At 37.6% G+C, this 22716-nt stretch overlaps 1 protein-coding gene across 12 annotated transcripts in view; it reads left to right on the forward strand.

The window, feature by feature from the left end:
* Positions 1-22716, forward strand: part of TENM2 (teneurin transmembrane protein 2) — a 478752-nt gene that overhangs the window by 234730 nt on the left and 221306 nt on the right. The gene's annotated exons all lie outside the window — the stretch shown is intronic.

A 22716-nucleotide genomic window follows, 5' to 3' on the forward strand; every position in this document is an offset into this window, starting at 1 on the left:
GACCAGCATTAGCAGGAATCTAGATTATGCAAACAGTGTAGCAATTAGTTCTAAAATAATAAAAATAATGATAAATCAGCATTTTCCTTTTTGAAAATCAGGTTTGAGACATTCTTTACAGGAATGGGAATGGTTAAATTATTCAGTGGTGGTTTGCAGAGGCATCTGGAGGAACACCACGTTCTTCCTTTTCAGGTTTCAGAGGATTTTGTGTGAGCAAAGCGCTCACATGATATGACTTTAATTTACTTCAGTCAGCTTTACAGATACAGAATGAGATATCTTAAGTCTCAGGGGTGGTAAATATCTGCAGAAATGTGGCAAAGATAATTTATTGTTGTATCTTAATTAAAACTATAATTAACAAATAAACATTTTGCTAATAACATGCTAACAAATTTTCCGAAAGGTAATATAATCACAGACTTGATTCCCATTTTTCCTTTACAGTCGTGTGTTTCCGTTGGCGTAGATTAAAAGACTTGTACATTTGGGTTTGAGTTTTTTTCTTAATAATATCATAGTTAGACTCTGGACCAGAATTTCTAATTAAAGATCTGAAAGTTTCTTGGACCTGGAGGAACTATTGGCTTTTTTTGCTCTCCAGTGTGTGTTTTGAATGAGTAGTAAATGTTCTGTCTGCAGCCTAAAGTCAGAATACAGCCTTTTAACATACTTTGAACAGAAATAGAAGGAACCAGTGTCTGTTCTGCACCACAGACAGTGGGAAGTATAAAAATAAAATATTTCAAAGTGGCTCAGTCAACTGACAATTGGAAATTAGCAGTCCTTTATAAAAATGGAAGGGGGTGTATTCTAAGATATTTTTACATAAATTATATTGTGAAACAGTAGAAGACTTGGAGGAAATGGTGCATTTGTACACTGGCTGCAAAAACAAGTTGGTAAATCAGATTTTTTTCATAGTACAGTATTATCTGATTTTCACAGATTATTTAGTTTTAAGAATACAAGTGTTCAATTAAGCCACTTAGAACTGTTTATTTTGAAAATCTTTTACATGAGTAAATGGCTTTGTGATTCTAAGCAAATTAGAGCTCTGGGAATGTAATGCATATTTATTAAACGTTTTGGCCTGTAGAAAATGTTTTCAAAGGCCTTGTTCTCCCACAACATTCTGAAAGTACACGCCAATAAAAAGAGCATCAGCCTCTGACTGTGTGAAGCTAAGAAAAGAAGTGACCTGGAGGAATTAGAAGAGGTGATAGAAGGACATATTTTGGCTGGCAAAGTCAGGGCTTCATGTTTAATTTACAAAAACATTCAACTTTTCATGTTTAATTGAAAGGAACAGTAGAATGTTGGGATTTATAATCCCAGTGATGCTATGTCAGAGCTGCTCGGTGGTGGCACCGCTGCCGTTCGGGCTGCAGATGTAAAGAAACACGTTACTAAAAATGCCTTTATTTTTGTTTCTGAGGGGGAAAAAAATGGGAAAACAGCTAAGGCAGCAACAGCAAAAACAACACATTAGGCATGCACTACTAGTCTAGCTAATTCTAGCAGTGCTATTAGCAGACATTTAGGCAAATCTATTAACATTTAGCATCAGCACAAATGCATTCCGGCTTTTCCTCTTTCTGGCAAAATGTGCATGGCTGTTCAAGGGAGGAAAAGGATATTGGAGCTGTTTCTTGGGTAGTACAGCTTAAATGGGGAAAGAGGGTCTAGGAAATGGCTGCTTTGAGAAAGAAACTTGGCTCAAAGCTGTTCCTTAAAAAGGGAGTGAGATGTCCTAAAGAATAATGCTGATCAGGTGTTTGGTTGGCGTGTTCTGTGCATCACCACTGGTTTTAATTTTTAAACAGGTCTTCGGCTTTCAACTTTTCTAAATCTTCTTTATTTTTATATACCTGGAATTTGGGAGTACATTTTTACAGATGCCTACAAAGTAGTGTTTTTTAATTGCATCCATTGGACAGTTCAAGTTAAAAATATTTTTTTAAAAGTTTGTTTTCTGAGATATACCAGACAACTGTACATCATGACAGCCTGAATTGGTAGCTGCAGTAATTGTCTTATTTTTGACAGTCACAAAGGGCAAATGCTTTATTATAAATCATAAAAAAATCTATAAAGTACACATATTATAGTGTGCTGTTGTAAACAGGAAAATTCTTCCTAATGCTAGCTAAGGTGTTTTGTGAGAGAATTATATGTGAATTTTTAATTTGTGAAAATTATATGAGGGAAAATTCCTTTTAAACTTTGCAATTAAAGGAAAATATTTTTTAAAAATGTTGTCATGAACTCTACATATTGCAATTATTTTTTAAGGGCTGAAGTGCATATCTTTTAGTCAAAGACTCAACAGTGTTTAAATGTCTGGTTGTGAAGCCCTTATAAATTTATCATAACTGATATTATATTTCCTATTTAAAAAAGAAAACAAGCAAATCATCATTATTCAACTGTTGATACTTCTAATAATTTCAGTTTGCATTTTGTTGGTTATCTTGTTCTTTGAGTTACCCAAGTAGCCACTTGACATCAGGGCAAGGAATTTGTGAGCCAAAATAGAAAAGTCTCAGCATGTACTGAGTTATTACAGATACTTCTGTTTCCTCTCCTCAGTGGCTGTAACTGGTGTTAATTCAGTGTGACCCCTTGGTCTTTTGGAGACCCCAGAGTTCCCAGGGATGTCCATAAATCTTGGTGCCTGCTCAGGCCCTTTTGTTTTTTCCAGCTGTGTAAAGCATTAATTTATAGAGAAAAGATTCCTGACCAAGTGTACCATGCATTTTTTCTATAGTAAGGGTACTCTACATTAATTTCTGCTGGTTTTCTCTGTCTCCTACTCCAGTATGTGGGCAGGCCTGATTTTTCCCCTCATTTCAGTTCTGTATATTGAGTCTAATCAATGGAGCTGCAGCAAATGAAATGCCAAGTTTTTTATTAAGTTGGTTTAGGAACAGGTTGTGTTGTAGGACTCGGCTGTTAGAATGTCTGGGGTCTACTATAGCAGAAAGTCATGGATTTTGGCTGATTTTCTACCTCCACACTTTTGTTTTGTCCTTTTCACCTTTCCCACTGTGCCCTGCAAGTCTTTCCCCCACACAACCTTTCCCCCTTGGCATCCTTCAGCCCTGCCCCAAGGAACATTTCTGACTGAGGGCAGCCCAGGTGTCAGGGCCAGGAAAGGGGGATCCCTTTGGAGCTCCATCACCTTCTGCCCCCCTCAGACCCCTCAGGGGCAGACTGGGCAGGAGGAAGGGCTGGGACCCGATGGGGAAAAGGAGCAGGAGCTCAGGGATGTGAGCCCATGGGGGTCTGGCATTCCCTGCAGCCACTGCAAGGGACTTTGAGCTGCACTGTCTGCACCTTCTTTCACTGCCTGCCCTCCAGATGAGTCCTTTGCTTCCATCCTCATTCACCTTTTCAACTCCAGTTGCTAAAATTCTGCCTGACTCATGGGTATAAGATGCTGTAGCCATTCTAATTTCTTTCTCAGTAAATATACTGCTTTTGCTTGTTTAGCTATTCAATTCCTCAAGCCATGGCTTTGTTTTATAATTTTTTTTAATAGTTTCTTCTCTTTCAGTGAGGAAGGCAAGAATCACATTTATATGAACCAGATACTTTGTTATGCTAACACATATTTTGTACTTAACAAGTACAGATTTAAGTGATTATTTATATAAAACGTGTGAGAATAAATTCTTTCTCTGCTTGTCTCTTGAGACTGAAATTCACGATTCTGAACTTTTCTACATCTAGCAGCTAATGATTTAATTTGTATTGGTGGCAGTTTAAATCCTGTCACTGCTCAAATGGCATTGACTGCTGCTACAAAAGTACACAACCATCACATTATCCCAGATTGTTGCTCTTAAAAAAACTAAAGATCCAAATACTTAATTTTTCAATTAGATATTAATCTTGTAAAGTGAACTGTTTAAATGTAAAAGAAGAGTAAATAAATTATTCTTCTACAAAATCCTTCAACGTATCTCAAAAGTCAAATTTGTTCTGCATTGCTAATGTTGTATTTCTGGGTTTCAGAGGATTTGGGACCTTTTAAGCTGTCTTAAATTTTCTCTGCTCCTTTTTGACACATTTTGGAAAGGCATAATGAACTTCTGTTGAAGGCAGAAGAATATGAGTGTTCAGCAGTGTCAAGCATGATGCCAGAAAGAGTGCAAAATCTTTTAAGTGATCATAACAAAAGTTGATGTAGAAGTCCCCCCAAAGTTTTCTGAATTTTTTTTTTAACACAAATTTCACATAGGAGCTGATTTTCTTCTAGCACATGTATTCCAGGGATTGTTCTGACACCATCACAGAGACCCCAGAAACTGAAGCCCACCTTAGAGCATGGAATGAAGTTATTGCTGGTTTTAAAATACTTGAAGAAGAGGAGATTTTGGGGGAAATCCTTATTGTGAGAAAGCAGTGCCTGCAGTCCTCCCCACGCTGCTGAATCCCAGCACTCAGTTCAGCCTCTGCATGTGGGCTGATCGTGGGCAGAGGCAGCAGCAGCTGGAGTTACCACAATGTCACAAAGGCTTTCCGCTGCTCATCTGAACCTGCTTGTTGTCTGCAGGCAGAAATAAAAGTTAAAACATCAGTTTTCCTCTGTAAGATGTCAATGTATAAAATTTTGACCACATGGAATGTTTGCAATGTTGATTTGAGTCCGTTGTTCTGCTCGGTGGGGACAGAGCAGACACAGAGAGGGGAGAGTTACCCTGGGTGTGCCCCTGTTCTCCTTGGGGTGTCTGGGACATCTTCCTGGAGAGGGGCAAGCCTGGCAGTGCCTGGGGACAGTGACACAGTGCCTGGGGCAGGGGACAGTGACACAGTGCCTGGGGCAGGGGACAGTGACACAATGCTCAGGGCAGGGGTCAGTGACACAGGGCCCAAGGTAGGGGACAGTGACACAATGCTCAGGGCAGGGGACAGTGGCACAGTGCCTGGGGGAGTGGACAGTGACACAATGCCTGAGGCTGGGGAGAGTGACACAGTGCTCAGGGCAGGGGACAGTGACACAGTGCCTGGGGCAGGGGACAGTGACACAGTGCCCAAGGTAGGGGACAGTGACACAGTGCCCAAGGCAGGGGACAGTGACACAGTGCCCAAGGTAGGGGACAGTGGCACAGTGCCCAGGGCAGAGGACAGTGACACAGTGCTCAGGGCAGGGGACAGTGGCACAATGCCCTCAGCAAGGGCTGTGACTCCAGCCCCACGTCCCCCGGGTCCCTTCCCATGGAACAGCCCCGTCCATCAGAGGTTCCTTCTCTTTGGGTCACCTTGCTCACAGTGACAAGGCAGTGTCTCACCTGTGCTACAGCCTGGTTTTAATTGCTGTCCAGAAGCAACAGAAATGAGCAGGTTAATGAAGGAAGGCATCCCTTTAGTTACTTTTATGCTGGGGAAAAGCTGTGGATGGGCTTGTTCCAGGAAAACGTGGCCAACCAGTTTGTGTAGATACTTCAGTGTGAACACTGCTCTGTTAGAGGGTTTGAGGCTGATGGAACAAACTGAGCTTTGATTTAGGTGAGAGGCAAACTCTGGCTGAATGTTACCAACCCAAATATCAGAATAGTTCTGCAGTCACAGCTGCCAGCTTTTCCTCAGCCATGTCCCTGTACCATTAAACATAATAATAATGAAATCTCTTTTCTGCCTGCTGCCTTTGAGCTGGCTGCTGTCCTGGTCTGTGGTGGTGGCACAAGTTAAGTATGGCTAAGTTTTAATAATACTGGGCAAGGAATGAGCTGGATACTATAAACATTTTCTGTGCTAATAATTTCTGTATTTAGGAAGGCCATAGCTATTGATGTAGTTGTTAATTACTTTTGTGGTTTTTAAACCCATATCAGGGGTATAGTTACTTTAACAAATCTTAATGAAGTCTTTCAGTGGCAATATTGAATTTTAAAAGTAGTAGTTACTGGTTGCAGCATGACTTCGTTAGTATACAGGAAAATCATTCCTTGGTGATTAACATCTATTCACATTTTGGAATGCATTATGGGCTCTAAATTATCATAGAAATTAATGCAATCTTCTTAAAAGGGTTTAAAATATGGTAATAGATACAGCATACCAGCACCTGCAGCTCAAGGTTCCAAAGTTATTTAAGTTGGATATAATTATATTTATTTTGCAAGCATCTAAATGAGGGGAGAATAAGACACAGAGTTTAATAAAAACTGAAAATACAGACACTCAATTAGAGGTCAAGACTTTAAAAAAATCTCTTTTATTTAACCAAAATATTGCTACTCCTGATGCATATGAAACACTTAAAGTTTGAAACCTATGGCAGAATTGTGACATTCCTTGTACTAACTTCAAACTAGTGAATTCAGTCACCTGGGTTTCTTGTGATTTTCACCATTAAATCAAGGAGGAAAATCTATTACACAAGTTTAATTTTTCAAGGCTGCTGCTTCTCACCTGTGCAGAGTGCTCATATTTTTTTTTAAGGGTCATTTGCAGATTAATTTTCCAGCAGTCTAAAAGAACTGGATGTATGAAAAGAAAATAAAAGAGTAGCTGCTTGATACTCAGCTTCTGGTTTCTCCTGTTGGAGTGGCAGAGAGCAAACAGTGGTACCTGAAAATGAGCAGGTACAATTAACCTGGGGCTGATGTCCTGTAGAGATGTGGTAGACGGATACATGAGTAACTTGATCTAAATTTGACTTCAGCTCCCATTCTGCAGTTAAATTAACAGAGCTAGCAAAGAATAATAGTGGTTTGTGTTTTTATTTGCAAAAGACTATGATTATTTCCCTGGTGGAAAAGAAAAGAAAAAAAAATATATGCATATGTGTGTGTGTGTGTGTGTGTTTCTGTTAAATATTTGTGGTATAATAAGTAAATATCTCCTTATTTCTGTGTCTTACTCTCCAGATATTTCATTGAGTGAAACCCTGCCTATCTCTAAGATAACAAGAAGACATGCTGACATTTGATGGCAGTGTTCATTGTGCATAAAGTGGAGCATGTACAGCACATTAAGTGCAGAGCTGGAATGCCAAGAGAGATTTACAGATAACAGAAATAAGCAGAAAATGCTTCTTATTACCAGTAGAGAAAAGCTGTATTTTAAATGACAGCCAGATGCTTGTTTACTGTGATTATAATGTAATGGTAATATCCTGTTCTGTGGGCATGGCAGCCACTGAGGGCATGGGGAATTCAGGGACACTTCAACCCTGGCCTCTTTTCTTTTTATTTTACTTTTTCTGAAGTGAAATTCTGAACTCCTGTTGACAGTGCCAACATAAAAATGGTAGCTGTTTAATGACAGGTTTTGGCTTTTGGTGGAGGGAGTGTTGGGATATGTGTGTTTTGCTAAATGTAGTACAGAAAAGGAAAATCTTTGCAGTATCATTAGATTATCATTCATAAGTACTTCTGTTTCAATTTTCTCAACATTTCCTTCAGCACTAGAGGCTTTTAAGCATCTGTTGATATTGTATGATGATCTTAATGAGATAGAAAAACAAGTGTTTTCTGCATAGGAATGAGTTCGGAATATTTTTGTCCCATTTGGAATGAAGTTTGAATTACAATATAGTCCTTATGTAGATATCTTTGTCCAGCTGTAACACTTGAGATTGACTTTAGATGTAAGTTCGAGACTAAAATTGAAAGAAGTGAAAGAGAAAAGGGAATAAAAATGAAGGGATTAAAAAATACCAACACACCACATCCTACAACAGAAGGAAAATCAAGGCAGGTCAATAAAGAGTGTAATTACTAATTCATTCAGAAATTGAAGTAACTTTTTTTTTAAGTGAAACGGCTAAAACCAATAACTAACAGTTCATTAGGACAATTTTACTAGTATTTGTATCTCTTTTAATTGGTTTTAACCTTTCCCTTTGTGTGGAACTATTAAAAAATTAAGGGAGAGAATATTTAGAGAGACAGATTTATGTTAGCTCATGGTTTGCACTGTTTTAATGAGGCCAAAGCAATAAAGACTCTCAACAGATCCTGAGGTCGGGATGATGAATGTCTCTCTTCCACTGATGAATCATGGTGTCGTGCTTCAATCTTTGAGTTGCTGTTTAAATGTGAAAACATGAATTTCTACAGTTAGGAACTATTCTCACATGATTTACTCTTTCTCAGAAATATGTGTGCAAATGTATTTGTGTAAAAATCAAAGAATTTTTTCTTCTTGGCAGGAGGAAGGTTGAAGTGGCTGGATTAGATAAAATGTTTTTAAGGTGTTGTTGATTTGGAAATAAATAAATGAAACATATGCACATGTGTGTCCAAATACATTTACTCAGGTAGTTCAGGCATGTCTCCAGAAAACTGATCATTAATCATATCCAGTAAAGTTACAATGAGAACTTAGCAATTTGCAGCTGTGCTATTTCCCTAATGCAAGGTTAAACATGTGGTGGATCAGTAAGTGCTAGTTTTAGTGAAGTGTGGATAGTAATTATCACCAATTGATCTTTCCTTAATGGCTTCATTTTTTATTTGTTTTACTTGATTTGGTAGAAAGCTATTGTGAATCAAGCTAATAATTGAAAGACGATGCTTAGGATTTACCATTTCGTGGTCCTCAAGATTTCTTATTCTAGGCCTTAGTTTTTCCATTTTGGTCCATTTTATTGTCTTGGAAAATATGTGAAATAGCAATCTGAAAGTGAGCAAGCAGTGATACCTCTGGTTCACATCCATGTCTGCATTAAAGTTTCTATAGTGAGCAGCAGGATCTAAAAATAGGATTGGTAAAGACATGTATGATTGCTGAGATTCCTAAGGGAAACTGAAGTTGCTTAAGAAAGAAATATCACTCCTTTTCCATTTAGGAGCACTGAGAAAAACAAATCCCATGTAGTTACCTTCCCTTCACTCACAGCTCAAGTATCATTCACAAGGGAAACAGCACCATCAAAATAAAACAAGTATTACTTTCTGTGACACACAGCTACATGGTTGGTCTGAAAGTTTTATTAACAACTCACATTTATATATTTTTATGATACTTTTAAAATAGTGAATTATGAACGATTGAAAATACCCTCCAGCTTAATTGAGAACCATTATGTCTAGTAATTGCCAGTGATTTCAGAAACAGCCGTTGTTCTCTGGCCTATTAACATAATTTGAATTTTTTATTGCACTTCATAATTATCTGTTGGAGTTAAAAAACAGACCCATTTACTGAAGTGTTTAAGAACAAAAGCCCCAAATGGGCTGGATTGTGATGTATTATTTCTATTAACCAACCTTGCTGGAACCGTTTTGTACATCAGTTTTTGATGGGGTCATGACTTCTGATAGAAGAGGAGGGTGGATTCTCTAGTTTTCATTTCACTAAGTGTAGGTAAAACAGCATCTTTTAAAATTGTCTTTGACTCTTTCTTACACATCTACTCCATTTAGTCCTCTATCCCATTTTTAAATGATCTCCCTGAAGCTGAGAGAAGCATAATTTCAGCCTTACACACTTAACAAATTTCATCTGTTTGCCACAGCAAGTTAGCAAGGACAAAAGAAACTTGGCCTCTTCTTAGTTCAGAACAGTTTTAGATCAAGACTTTTTTTCAGGTCTGAGATCTGTAGTGAAAACAAGCTCCTTATCTATCACCCTTCTATGTACTGCAATAAAATAAATCATTGAAACCTGCTGTGTTATTACTGCTGTTCCCAACACATGATAACATACAGCATGCTCTCATTTGTGATTGTAAAAACCTGCACTGACAGGAAGATCGAGTTGTTCCTATTTCTGTCAGTGTTCTTTGTAGAAATCTTTTTAAGCAGGTTTTTCTTTCTTGAGCGTTTAGACCTCAAGCCTTCGGGTAATCTTCTCAATTAGTCCCTGGGGCTCTAAAGAGACAGGAAAGTGAAGTTCTCTTAGCAGCTAAAATTGCAGGTTCTTGTTAAAATCAAGGTTTTAAGCAATCTGGTATTGGGGGAGAAAAAAGAGGGTAGGAACAGATGAAAGTCCTGGACTTTTGTCTAATGGCAAGGATAGTGAAATATGTGATCACCTTTTCAGAGAGAATCGTAACTAACTCTGAAACCCTCTGGCAGTGAGCACTGCTTCTCTGTATTGAGCCTCTCTGTCTTACTAACTTCATCAACATCCCCTAAAATCCATCAGACCTCGTGTTCAGCCTTTGTAGGGCCCCAGTGGAAAGTCTGGGAAGATTTGGAGGATAGAGGACAAGGGGATGGGCAGAGAGGGGACAGGCTGTGAATTACTCTGGCCTGAGCCAGCTGCTTATTTAGAGCATTCAGTTAATAAATAACTCCACTCATCACATTTTGCTTCCTTCTGTGGCAGAAACATCTCATATTGCCTTTTATATTCAAAGTCAGAAAGCACATACCAGAAAATTGGTACAACTTGTTGGGGAAAAATCCTACTGATGAAAAGACAGGTTTTCTGTGAGCCAAGAGAAACACTTTCTGTGTGTAGGGGGTTGTTTGTTGTGTTTGAGTTTATTTTGGAGGAAATGCTTTTCCAATAACTTGACCAAGCCCAGCTGTAAACCTGAATTCCAGACATGAGCTTTTTATCTGAGTAGCATCCATGTAGCTGAGAGAACTGTAAAAATCTCATACATGCCTTGGCCTGTGACAAAATTTAGATTTAAAGACACCCAGAGCTTAGGTATGTTTTAGACAGGTGCAGTGGAATTAAAGGGAAATTTCGTGATATGTAAGTGATCTCCTATCATTGAAAATTTTAAAATAAATGTTATGTAAGTGTGGTTCTTCGTGCTTTAGTGTAGGAGGCATCTTTTGGAAGAGAGCAGGAAAATCACCCTCAATTAAAACTGGGAATCTGGAATTGTTATATTACTTTTATGATAGTTTTTAATCTGGGCTGTTGTTACTGAAGCAGATTTTACATCGTATTGGTATAAATCAGGTTTACTTGTTTTGCTTTCAAGAACTTACTTTTTAATATCTGCAACTTGCTGGTTTGTTGGGTTTGGGGTTTTTTTGTTCCTTTGCTTTGGTATTTTTTGTTTGCCTGCTTTAGACATTAAATATCAATGTCAAGTAAATCATATAACTACCTTCTCAAGAATAATGAGAATTTTTTCTGGAAATAACTCAAAGACTGGCTCTTGGTAGTGTTAGAACCCCATATATCCCAATATGCATTCACATATACTTGTGTGTGTATGGTTATATTTGTATGTGTTTATATAACACCCATATAGGTGTGAACCCCTAATTCTTATATATTAGCTGAATTTGGGGATTTTTGTTTGTTTGTTTGTTTGTTTGTTTGTTTGTTTTTCACCTATTACTTGTAGCAGAGTAAAGGAAGATCCTTAAATTGGGCACTACCTGGGAAGGGTCACCTGCAAGAGCCCCTTTTTTTCCTAAGAGCCTAGTGCTCTAAACTATGTAACATTTATTATTTTATAATTAATATGGAGTCTGGAGCATTCTTTACTCAAAAGACAGTGAAATGCATCCCATTTCAGTTGTAGCATTAGTTATGCTGGCATAATATTGTGCTGCTCAAGATGATAGTGGTGATTGTATATGCCTTGTAATATACTTGTTTTATTTTTCACTCTGACTCTGTTTCAGGTATTTTATCTATTTCCTTCTGTGGGCTATAGATCAGGAAGATATTAGGTTTTATACAAAAGTACAAGCAAATGACCAGGGATCTTCTTTAAAACATGTCAATTACAGGCAATTTTGGGAGTTGTTGCAAATTTTTAAGTTGCTGACCAGAAAAGAAACTGAAGATTTTTTTTCTCTTTCAATGGCCATTCATTTTATAACATAAAGAAGTGATGTATTTACTCTCTTACATGCATATATATATATATATATAATATCTATAAAATAATATGTATTCTATGCATGCTAACATATGTATATGTGATTGAGCTTGTTGGGTTTTGAACTTTGCACTTTTTTATCTTTTAGAATTAAAGGCAGGAGTGGATGATCCCAGTAATAACAGCAACATAGTCACTTTTTATTTTTAAAGGAATACGTCCTGTGTTACCCATAAGAGATCACTACTTTAGGGGCCTTAGGGCTTGGTCTGACATGCATTTTGGTGCTCTTGTACATTGTTGGATTTAGCATATGAGATATAACAAATAATAGTGTTAAACTTAATAAATCAATGCAGGTCTCTGTAATTAAAGCACCTAAATGCAGTTGTAGCACCTAGTGGGTGTTTAATGGCTGCTGTAACTCAGAGGACAGTAGTTCTGTGTGCCACTGGTGTGAATTGTTGTGGGGTTAATTCTGCAGTCCATCATGAACCTAAAAACTGGAACAGCATTGAGCACAGTGCAAAGGTTTTGTGGGTGTTGTTTGTAGAACCAAGCTACTGTGCAGAAGCAAATTCAAAGTTATAAAAATGTCAGGTGTTGCATACTGTGAGTGCATATTGTTTCAGTTGTATAGCTGTAAAATTATATAGTGCAAAGGATGTTCTTCCTGCCCTATTTCTCTGCCTCACTGCTTACAGGTGATGCCAAGGTGGTGCCAAAAGTAGATGTGATGTGACCTGGGATTGTTCTGCCATTGTTTCATCTCAGTGTGAGAGGGAAGCTGTTGGTGTGTTTAACATAGGACCAAGTTCTAAGTTGGGAGAATTTCTTCATATATTTATGTGTAGTTTGCAGCTATAAAAACAGTAGTTGAGCTCCCTCTTACCTTCAAATGACTATTTGAAATATTTATCCAGACTTAAGAAATTCAGACAAGCTAGAAGTTGTTTTTCTGATGTGGAGACCTGACTTCAAGCAAGGGTAAAAAAGGAAACAATCCCAGATTATTTAACTATTTTTTAATGTTCTCTGTTTCCATTGATAGCCTGAATTTTTGACAGCAAAAGCATATACAGTTCTATGCAGTTCATCTTCCTTGACTGATTTCTCCATAAGCCTTCGGCTGAGTTTAGTTATGACTTATAGCTTGAGCATGGCATTTGGGAAAAACAGAAAAAGTAGTATAAATGTAAATGTGAAGAGCTACAGCTCATTCTGTTTTTGAAATTGTTGGTGTGAAAAGAACTCAACAGTGTTTTATTTAAACAAGGTCTGCTTCAACCTTGATTGACTTGCAGTAAATTGCCTGGTACGAGAGGCAAAAGGAAGTGGATAGAAAAATGGCAATCAACACCAAATGTTTCACATATTGATTGACAAGCACCAGAGATGTGCTAGAATAAGATAAATTGGCTAACAGAGCCCATCTTGACAGCTCCTGAGATGGGAAAATTGTTCCTGTTAATTTGCTGCTGGGACCTTGTCATTTATGGGGATATATATTTGAGTGCCTTCTAATGGTGTAAACAAACTTTGGATTCCTAAGTAGCATATTTCAGCTTCAGTTGCTTTAATTTCTCTCAGTCCATGTATTTCTGGGCTGTAGTTTTAAAATGCTTTAAGATTGAAAAGATGAGAGAAACTGTCATTACTTTAAAGATACAGCTTGTGCTGAAATACAGAATGGTACATTCAAGCTATTCTGTAGCCTGTTTGATTTTCAGTGGGGTTTTTGCTTTACCAAAAAGCATGGAACAGAGCCCATTTGTTGCAGGGGAAGGACATGTATCTTTATTCCTTCATTCTGGCAACTTTAACTGTAACTATAATGAAAAGATTTCTTACCTTTTTAGCACATCTAGTTTTGTGCTTCCAAATGCCTTTTAATCAGGTTACAGGTTATTTTAGTACTGCAGAATCAAGATCCATTTTTCATGTAGTGGCCTTTCATGTCTGCAATTTCTTTTCATTAAAAGGAAATTTTAATTTCCTGTATTGGTCTCACAGAGTGCCATTAATTATGGCAATACACAGCAGTGGTAAAATAATTAATGGTCTGACTGCTGTTGTGTTGCAGTCTGCCACTCAGGTTTTATTTTGGCTAAATCTTTTCACATAACGAGAAATTTGACATAAACCCTCTCACTTAAGAATAACTATTTTTCAGTTTTCATGTAAACAAAGTGAGAAGATTCCAGTGTTCAACTAAGGTGTGGCCTACAAACTGTAGTTTATATTCTGCTTCTTTATTTGAGTCTACTTCCCAAAGTCTGATCTAGAAATCACCTTTACAAAGATGAAAATATTTCAAACTTTATTCAATACTAAGTGAGAGAAAAATTTTATCTGCTTATTTGTAAGTGATTTGGGAGGTTATCCATAATCCTGTGCTAGGGCGCTTTGTGTATTCCTTACCATCTCCAGGGTGGAGCTAGCTCTACCAGGAGACATTTCTGTACAGAGATTTTAAAGGGTTAGTTAGGCCTAGCTCATCATATGTGATGGTATTTCACTTCCCCTTAGATTTTAAACTGCAGTTGGGGTCCAGGCTGCATTCCTAGAGCTGAGCACAGAGAATTATCCTGCACTGAATGAAAACAGCAGCCTGGTATTCCAGTCAGGAATACACTGTGGCTGCAGGAGCTCCTCCCTGTTCAGGAGATTTTCAGAAAACTGCAGAAACCCTGGCTGTGCTGAGGGCAAAAATTGAGTTTGCACTGACTGACGTGGAGGTTTCACTGTGCATTGCTGTTAAATGCTGGGATGGTTGTTCAGTCTGGAAGGAGAATGTGGTAACTTCTGTAGGGACACACAAATTCAGTGTAAAATATCACAACAGTCTTAAACACCTGCAGCACCTGTTAAATGTTTAAGGAAAGAAAGGATAGCTACCTGAAGTGCAGTAAGACACTTAAGATATGTTTTTGTGCTTTGGAAAATCCCACCAGTGACAGAGAGGACTGAAAAGTCAAACTTTTGCTTTCCTTGTGCACCCAAAACTCCCGCTAAGTAAATATCAGTGTGTAAGAAATGCAAAGCTGGATGTTGAGAGAAGAAACCAGATGAACCAAGGAAAATGTAAATCTCAAGATTATGTCATTTAAGTATCAAGAATAATGGAAGAATAATTCCCATCATCCTGATGCTGTTCTGACTGCGCCTCCCTATCTGCCAGCACCAGAATACAAACACCTCTAGAGCGTGTCACAGCAGTGGGACAGAACTAATTCAGAAGTGTGTGCACCACACATTTAGAAAGCAAATAGCAACACCATATCTTAACTGTAGGTGGAACTAAGAAAAGTAGACTTTAATAGCCTAAAGCAGAATTAGCCAGAATATAGCACTGGCACATGATAGAGCAGATTTTAAGCATATTATTTAAATTATTTGGCCATTTACGTAATGTGGGTCATGTGAAGCCTTGTTTTCATTTCTCATTTTTCCTCCAGAAAATGGAGATGCTTTTTTTTAGCTGGCTGCAAAGAGTTAACACAAATCCCATAATCACTAATCCAACTCCCACCAGTTAGTACTAACTATGTACCACTCTCACAGTTTGTTAAATAATTACAGGTTGGAGTTTTCTCATGTTTGTTCAAGACAGTGTTATTTATCCCATCTATTAGTGACTCCAGGCACTTGAATTGCTAAGTGTTGCAATGTTCCTGGAAATAAATTTCTCTAATAGACATAAAGCCAGCATTCAGGGGGATATGCAGTGGAGATGGTGTGAGTGGTTATTTAACAGTGTTTAGAATTTCACTAAAATAAGGTGCAGGTAAACAGAAGGTGTTTGGATAGTGGAAACAGGTTTGTAGCCCAGCTTAGTCTGAATTCCTGGTGTCCCCAAATAAAGATCAAATCAAGTACTTCTAGACTGATCGAGAGGGAAGATTTCACAGGGTGCCTGCTAATTACCTACCCAAGGGCTAATTACAACCCCTTTGTTAGTGGAATTCCCTGACATGAATGTTTAGCTGATAAGATTTATAAACAGGGAATTTTCTTTCTTCCCAATTTTTAAAAGCTGCACATATTGTTAAGTTACCATAAAGTTCATTCACATATGGTTGTGGATCTTCCAATAAGTTTCTTCTAAATATGTTCCTAATCTTAGAATGTTATTTTTGTCCCACAAGGAGCAGGCAGTTGATAAGTTGTTACAATTTAATGTTAGTTATAGTTAGTTCAGTAGAACTTTTTTTTTTAGGGAAGTTAAATTAATTCTGCTTGGTGTGAGTTTTGCTCCCATGGATTTGTCTCTGTTTTTCCTGTCTGAATCAGAGGTAGGGTAATATTAGAGGAGACATTTTGACTTTATGAGTGATGGGAAAAAATCATTGAAACAAATTACTGTTTTCCAGCTATGAAGGTATCAAACATATGCCAAGTAATCAGCTTGCAAGTGTAATAGGTTCATGAAGGAAAAGGGTTTTCTAATCTTATTCACTGATGTTTTTCCCGAGACAGCAACAGCTTTTGTAAAATGAGGCTTGTAACTTCTCATTACAGAATCTAATCTGCCCAGAAGACATTGAACAGCTGCAGAACCCTAACATCTTCTAGCTGTAAATTGCTTTTATTATTTATCTTTGTTTAACTAAAAAAGAAAGGGACATCAGATGATTTAACAAGACAAGAATTAAGTGACATTAGCTTTTGACAGTAGCAAATTATTCCTTTACATACTGAATTGGTTTAGATAATTCTGAAGTCATGACTGTCTCCTTATTTTTAATATCCAAATTTCATAAAACTGATACATTTTGTAGATGGATTGCTTAGAAAAATTAATTTAACTTTAACACTGGAAGTCAGAAGTGATTGATTTCCAAGTTAGTCTCATTCTCCTGCAGAGTTTTTGCAATGATAATATCTTGCATTGGTACAGCGATTTCCATATTCAAAGATTACACATGCGCAGTAGTGCAGAAAATATTAATCATGTACAGAGGTCAAATGGTTTAAGGAAGATAACAAAGCTTAAACAAGCTTCTAGAATGGATCTTTAATAAAAAAAACAGAGATCAGGACTTGCTGGTGGTTCTTCATCCTTCCCTTTTATATTACCTACAGTTCTCAGACTGTATTCCTGGTTGTGCAGTGGATGGTTTTACTTCAAAGGAGAGGGAGAAGAAATATATTAAATATGAATATATTTTAATGGTTTGTTGTTTTATTTTTTGCAAAATATATAACTTAATTTTTTTTCATAACAAGTGTTGAGAAAACTAAGCAAGATGCAGGAAGATACTAATTTTGTTAAATGGGGAAAACTCAAACCTGTGGTACTGAATTGCCTTTACTGATTTGCTGTATAAATCACAGGTGATGACATACTGTGTCTAAATCTCTCTTTTAATTGTCTCAGAGCCATTCTCTTTCCCTGGTATGATGTGATGGTTTCAGCTGAATCCTTACTGACCCTTGCTATCTGCTGAGATGCACAAAAATACCTAAACACATCAGAAAACATAGGGGGTTTTGGGCCTTTTAAAAAGACCTTGTTTCCTCCTTTGAGTTCTGTGAAATAGACTCTGTGAAAATCTTTTCCTTAGCTTGGCTGGTTTTGAGCCTGTTTGCTTTGGGAGATTGGAGCTTCAGGAGGGCTGGAAGTACCTTTCTTCAGTGATAACTCTCTGTCATCCAAATCCTGATTTATATCTTCATCTTTTGCTCTTTTGAATCCTGTTTGCCTTAGAGATGAAGTGCAGCAGTTTAGGCAAGAGGAAACAACTTGGTGCTGAAGAAAATGATCACAGATAGATTCCTTTCCCTCTTTTTCTCACATGCTTCATTTGGGGCTTTGGTTTTGTGTCTCTGCCTTGAAGTGTGGTTTGCAGTGGGGGTTCAGTGCGTGCCCTGCACATCTGGCTGAGCATTGCAGCTGTCCTGGCTGCTGTCCTGCCTCTCCCAGAGCTGGCAGAGCAGGATGCTCAGCCCCAGGGGAAGAACTTGCTCCCCTGAGCACAGCTTTGCCTGCTGGGGCCCCGGTGAGTGGAGTCACAAATGCCAGTTTAGCTACAAAAATCACATGTGCTGCTCCCCCACCTGTGCCAGTTAACTGTAGTAATTCACTGAGTACGAAATATTTATGTTCCTTGTGCCAGTTAGGATAACATGTATTTAATTTATTAAATGTAACTCTGCTTGAGAGTGCCCAGGCCAGTGGTGAGCAGTGCCATGCATACATATTAGGAGAAGATTTTTTTTCTTTTGCAGAAGGCAATTTTTCTGAGGAGGAAAGGGAGAGTCTGCTGAATGTGCTGTACCTCAGGAAAGTTTCACCTTCATCATCTGCCTGCTTAATTTATAGTGCTTTGCACTGCAAAACGTGCATCTTACTTATCTAATTGTTTCCTGACACATTTAGCAGCTTTTCTCACTCTTTAAAGTGAATTTAGCAATGCTGACAATGTAGGTGCTTCCGTTTCGGCTGACTTGAAAACGCAGCGTGAATGTGATAAGTGGAGGAGGGCTGTGAGCTGTTCCAGGGTCCTGCCTGTGGTCCTTGTTCTGTTTCTGTCCAGCTTTCCTGATGGGAGGGAGCAAAGATCTCATCCTTCTCTTTAATCACCTTTAGTTAATATCCCCCCAATTCCATTGCCAGACAGCCTTCTGTGTATAATTTTGGTATAAATGAGCAATGCAGTAACTGCAGTCAGTGATCCTGTCCATCATGTAAGTCACTAACATAATTTTATGGGATCACGTTGCACAGGGTCCTATACTTTGTATTGGTGCAACATGAACATCAGCAGCTTCAATCAGTAAATGTCAAAATCTTAATTGCCAATTAAGTGTTTTACACCATGTTTCTGATGCCATCAGTTATGGAGAAACAACTCTCCTGCTTTCACTCTTTGCTTCCTTAGCTTCCTGCATTAATAATTGAATGCTTCTACATCCTCGGAAGAGCTGTTTTTTAAAACAGTTATCTTAAAGTTTCCCTTCTTTCTGCAATCTAACCTGCCCAGGATTGCACAGGGAGACAGTGGCTTGTGTGTGTCATTTCTGTCTGAGCTCTGGTCCTTATGACCAGAGCTGTAGAACCAAGGGGCTTTATTGATAGCAATATATATTTGACTAATTTAGCTATTACAGGTCATTTATGTTTATTGGCTGCTTGACTGGCAGATATCCTTAGAGAAGAATGGAACAGTTACATCATAACCCCTCAACTGGGAAGATTAACAGCTGTTTAAAGTTTTGAAAGCTGTTCTTGCTTATAAAAGCCTGTATATATGGGGAGATTTTCTGTCATAAATGGAAGTTATCAATGAATATATGCTGCTTAGGTATATGATATCCATGATGAAAATGCACGGGGTTGAACAGTCTACACAGATGTTTGCTACACATGTCTAATCTTAGAAGAGAGATTCTGCTAATGGAAAAAGCTTGAGAATTCCATTACAGCTACAATAAGCTTTGAGATCAGTATTTACCACCCCTGGGACTCAGATACTTTCTAATGACAGGACTTGCTGAAATGAGCAGTTAAAGAGTGTGAGATGGCAACACACAGGTTGTGATCTTCCCTCCTGTCCAAATTAATGGCAAAATTACTATTTAAGGAGTCTGGATTCATCTTTAGACCTCTAAAATAATGTATGTTTTTGGATATTGTGCATGTCTATCTAGAGTTGTGCAGGTAAATATACTTCAGTATACAAAAAAAAAGTATTTGAATATAAGCACACACATTTTGGAATGCATATATCCATGATTACTGCTCAAAATTGTTATCCAGGGGGATTTTTTGGTTTCCTGTTTCCTGTCATGCACCATGGTGTAATATAGAGGCCAGGGTTTTACACACACATGGGCTTTATTTATCCACAAAACTCTATAGGTCTTTTAAAGGAGGAGGAAGAACAGAGAGTATGAAAAGTGTATCTCAAATATCCTTCAGTAACTGAATGAGCAGCTTGCATCTCTTCTTTGATTGTGTCTCCTGTTTATATATATCCATGCTGGGAGTGATTGCAGGCAGTCTTTTTTCCTTTGTATTTTTTTTTTTTTGTCCTTCTGGGGATGGTGTGGTCTTTCAGGCTAATAGCAACTGCAGTATCTTTTTTCCTGATGTGTTATTGTGATTGAGATGAACAGGATTCTTCTTCCCTGTCTGGGCTTGAGACATTACCAGCTGTGAGCATGGCCTGATTTCTGAATGGAGGTTCTACAGCAGATTTTAAGCCTTAAGGATTTAAAGTGTAGCAGTAATTGAGGAATGGTTTCATAAAAATTCCTGGGCTGGTGAAGAAACACGAGACTGATTTAAAAGGAAAATGGAAAATGGAAGTGATAAGAGGGTAAAGGAGGCCCTTGCAGACTGAGGCGCTGTGTAGTGTGGAAGCCCAAATCTGAATGAAGAGTTACCACATTTCTTCCTTCCCTCTAAATAGGAAGATAAGATAAATGACAAGAGAAAGGGGTGGGAGGAGAGGAAATTTGTATTTTCTTCTTGGCTGCTTGCTTTTTTGAAAAATGCCTTACAACTGCTGTATTCAGTATCTGTACAAGTCTTTGTCATGCATGAGTATGTGCAGTATGAACATGCATATGAACAGATATTGGGAAAAGAACTGATACAATTCCCTACTGAAAATGTAATATATCAGCTTTAAGCCTGGTTCCCTTTCTAGCATTTGTATCTGGTTTATGTTTCTTTGACTATGTTACACAATTACATTATTGCTGTCACTGTAAATATCCATTACATAGGTTTCTGTCAATGCTTACCTAGATAAATACTTATTCAGATAAACTTAAATATATTACTATATGAAGACAAATTTTAGGAACTTCTGTTATGATTTAACTTTCGAAAACACCAGTGTAATAGAATATGATGTTATCATATGTCACAGTATTTTTACAGACTAGGGTATTGCAAATCCCATTGAGAAGCAATGGAAATTTAGAATATTTTAAAGAGCTGGCAAGTTTCAAAATATGTCTGTTGAGATATCTGTAGACACATGAATGAGTCTGACAAGGAGCTCAGGTTTATAGAACCTGCAAAGCTTAGTCTGTTCTTTTAAATGTTACATTGAACTCATTTGACCAAGATATTCATGTAAGTATGAATCAAACCCCTTTTTTCCTTACTTAAGAGTGTATAGTAGCAAATAAATGTTCTTTATAGTCTAACTGCATTCCCACTCTTTGGGACTTTCACAAGCCCACCTGACTGTGGTACTGCAGATAATTACCCCTTAGATTAATTTCTTAAGGCAAAAAAAGCTTAATGGTGTATTTCTGTTCCTGTTCAGTAACTTTTTTATTCATTTGCTACCAAGTTTTACAAAAGGCTGGGTGTCTTGAGAGAACCTGTGTGTTTCTCAGGGGCTGGGAATGGAGAGAGAGATGTTTTTAAAGAATCCCCCAACGAGGGTAAGGCTGTAGTGGGAGTTTGATGTTTAGTAGATACAAAAAAAAATCAACTTGATAGCCCAAGAATGTCCCAACCAAAAGAAAAGTTTGAATTAAATTTGGAAATTTGTTTGTTTATTAGGCTGTCTAAGCAGAGGATGGGTTGGCAGTAGGTTCTGTGGCTCATAGATGTCTCTGTTTTGCCATTAATTAGCACGTGATTGTGGGCAGATCTTCCTCAGGAGCCAACTTCTCACCAAAATGATGCAACATTTTAACATTTTAACAGCTTCATACCTATTGTTTCCTCTCAATTACAAACACAGCTGTAGTAATTAGACATTTTGCCTTTTCTTCAGGGATTTGGGCTGTATTATTTCATGATGGTAACAATGTCATTAGCATTCCCGACAAAAGAATTCTTAAGGTTTGAGGAGTTTTTTCATTTCTCAATTTATTCTGAAAAAATGTACCTAAATTGCCCTGAAATACCATATGTAGTTTCCACAAAAGTAAAAAAATCTTTTCCTTCCTCTCATACTCTCACACATCCAACAGTTTTATGGTATAGTAACATATTTCCATATGATACATGCAGTCAATGCAGATTTAGAATTTATAAAGCTGCTTCTTTCAACTTCACAGCGTTGAAGCAGAGCCAGAATATGTGAAAATTAAATGCACACAGTGGGCACGAGTGTCACGTTCCTGTCAGAGGTGTGTCAAACCTCAGCCTCTCTGCTTCTTCCCAACACATTGCAAAGAAATAATTAGAAGCTGGTCTTGCTCAATCACTTCCCTGGAATGTTTAGGATATTCATGGTAGTATTTCATAAGAATAGCATAATCATGAATAATAACAGTAATTATTCCTATCATCAATATTAGAATTATTTCCTCACAAATGGAAGTCCACAATGAAAATACTCAATGCATATTGAATTTTCTGTAGCATAAAAGATTGCAGATGGGAGTTACTATGGAGTGGCTTAAATCCATTTCTGTCATATAATAACTTGGTCATTCAATCTTACCAATTTTTCTAGTGCTAAAAATGTAATAACAAATAATCATAAACATCACTTGCCTGTGTTATGACATTTATTTTATTTCAGAAGTTTTTGAAGGGATGAAAGTACTTCATGCTATTTGCTGGTACCAGGCAGTGCAAAGTTGATGATTTTCAGTATTTACGTGTGCCTTTGGTTGATTGCTGCATTCCAAATATAATTTATATGTGGGAGCTGGAACTTTTCTTTTTGCTGCTTTTTTTTCTCCCTCATTTGGAATTTCACATGTGATTCTGTATTTTTACCTAATGGTACAAACCTTAGGGTAATTCATATAAAGTGTGGGGTGCTTGATTTAATGAAATGAGGGTATAACCAGTGAGAAAAATCAGTGTGTATTTTCTCTGGTACTGTTTCTTTAAGAATAATGGGAATAAAGATACACCATTTTTATGTAGTTTTACTGTGTTTTAACATTTGTAGCAGATCTCTGCCTTACAGACTTTGGCAGTATCACAAAGGTCATATTTTCTTACATTTAAATTATTCATGAAGAGTTTC

The sequence above is a fragment of the Parus major genome, chromosome 13 (assembly GCF_001522545.3).
Source record: "Parus major isolate Abel chromosome 13, Parus_major1.1, whole genome shotgun sequence".
In the NCBI taxonomy this organism is placed as follows: domain Eukaryota; kingdom Metazoa; phylum Chordata; class Aves; order Passeriformes; family Paridae; genus Parus; species Parus major.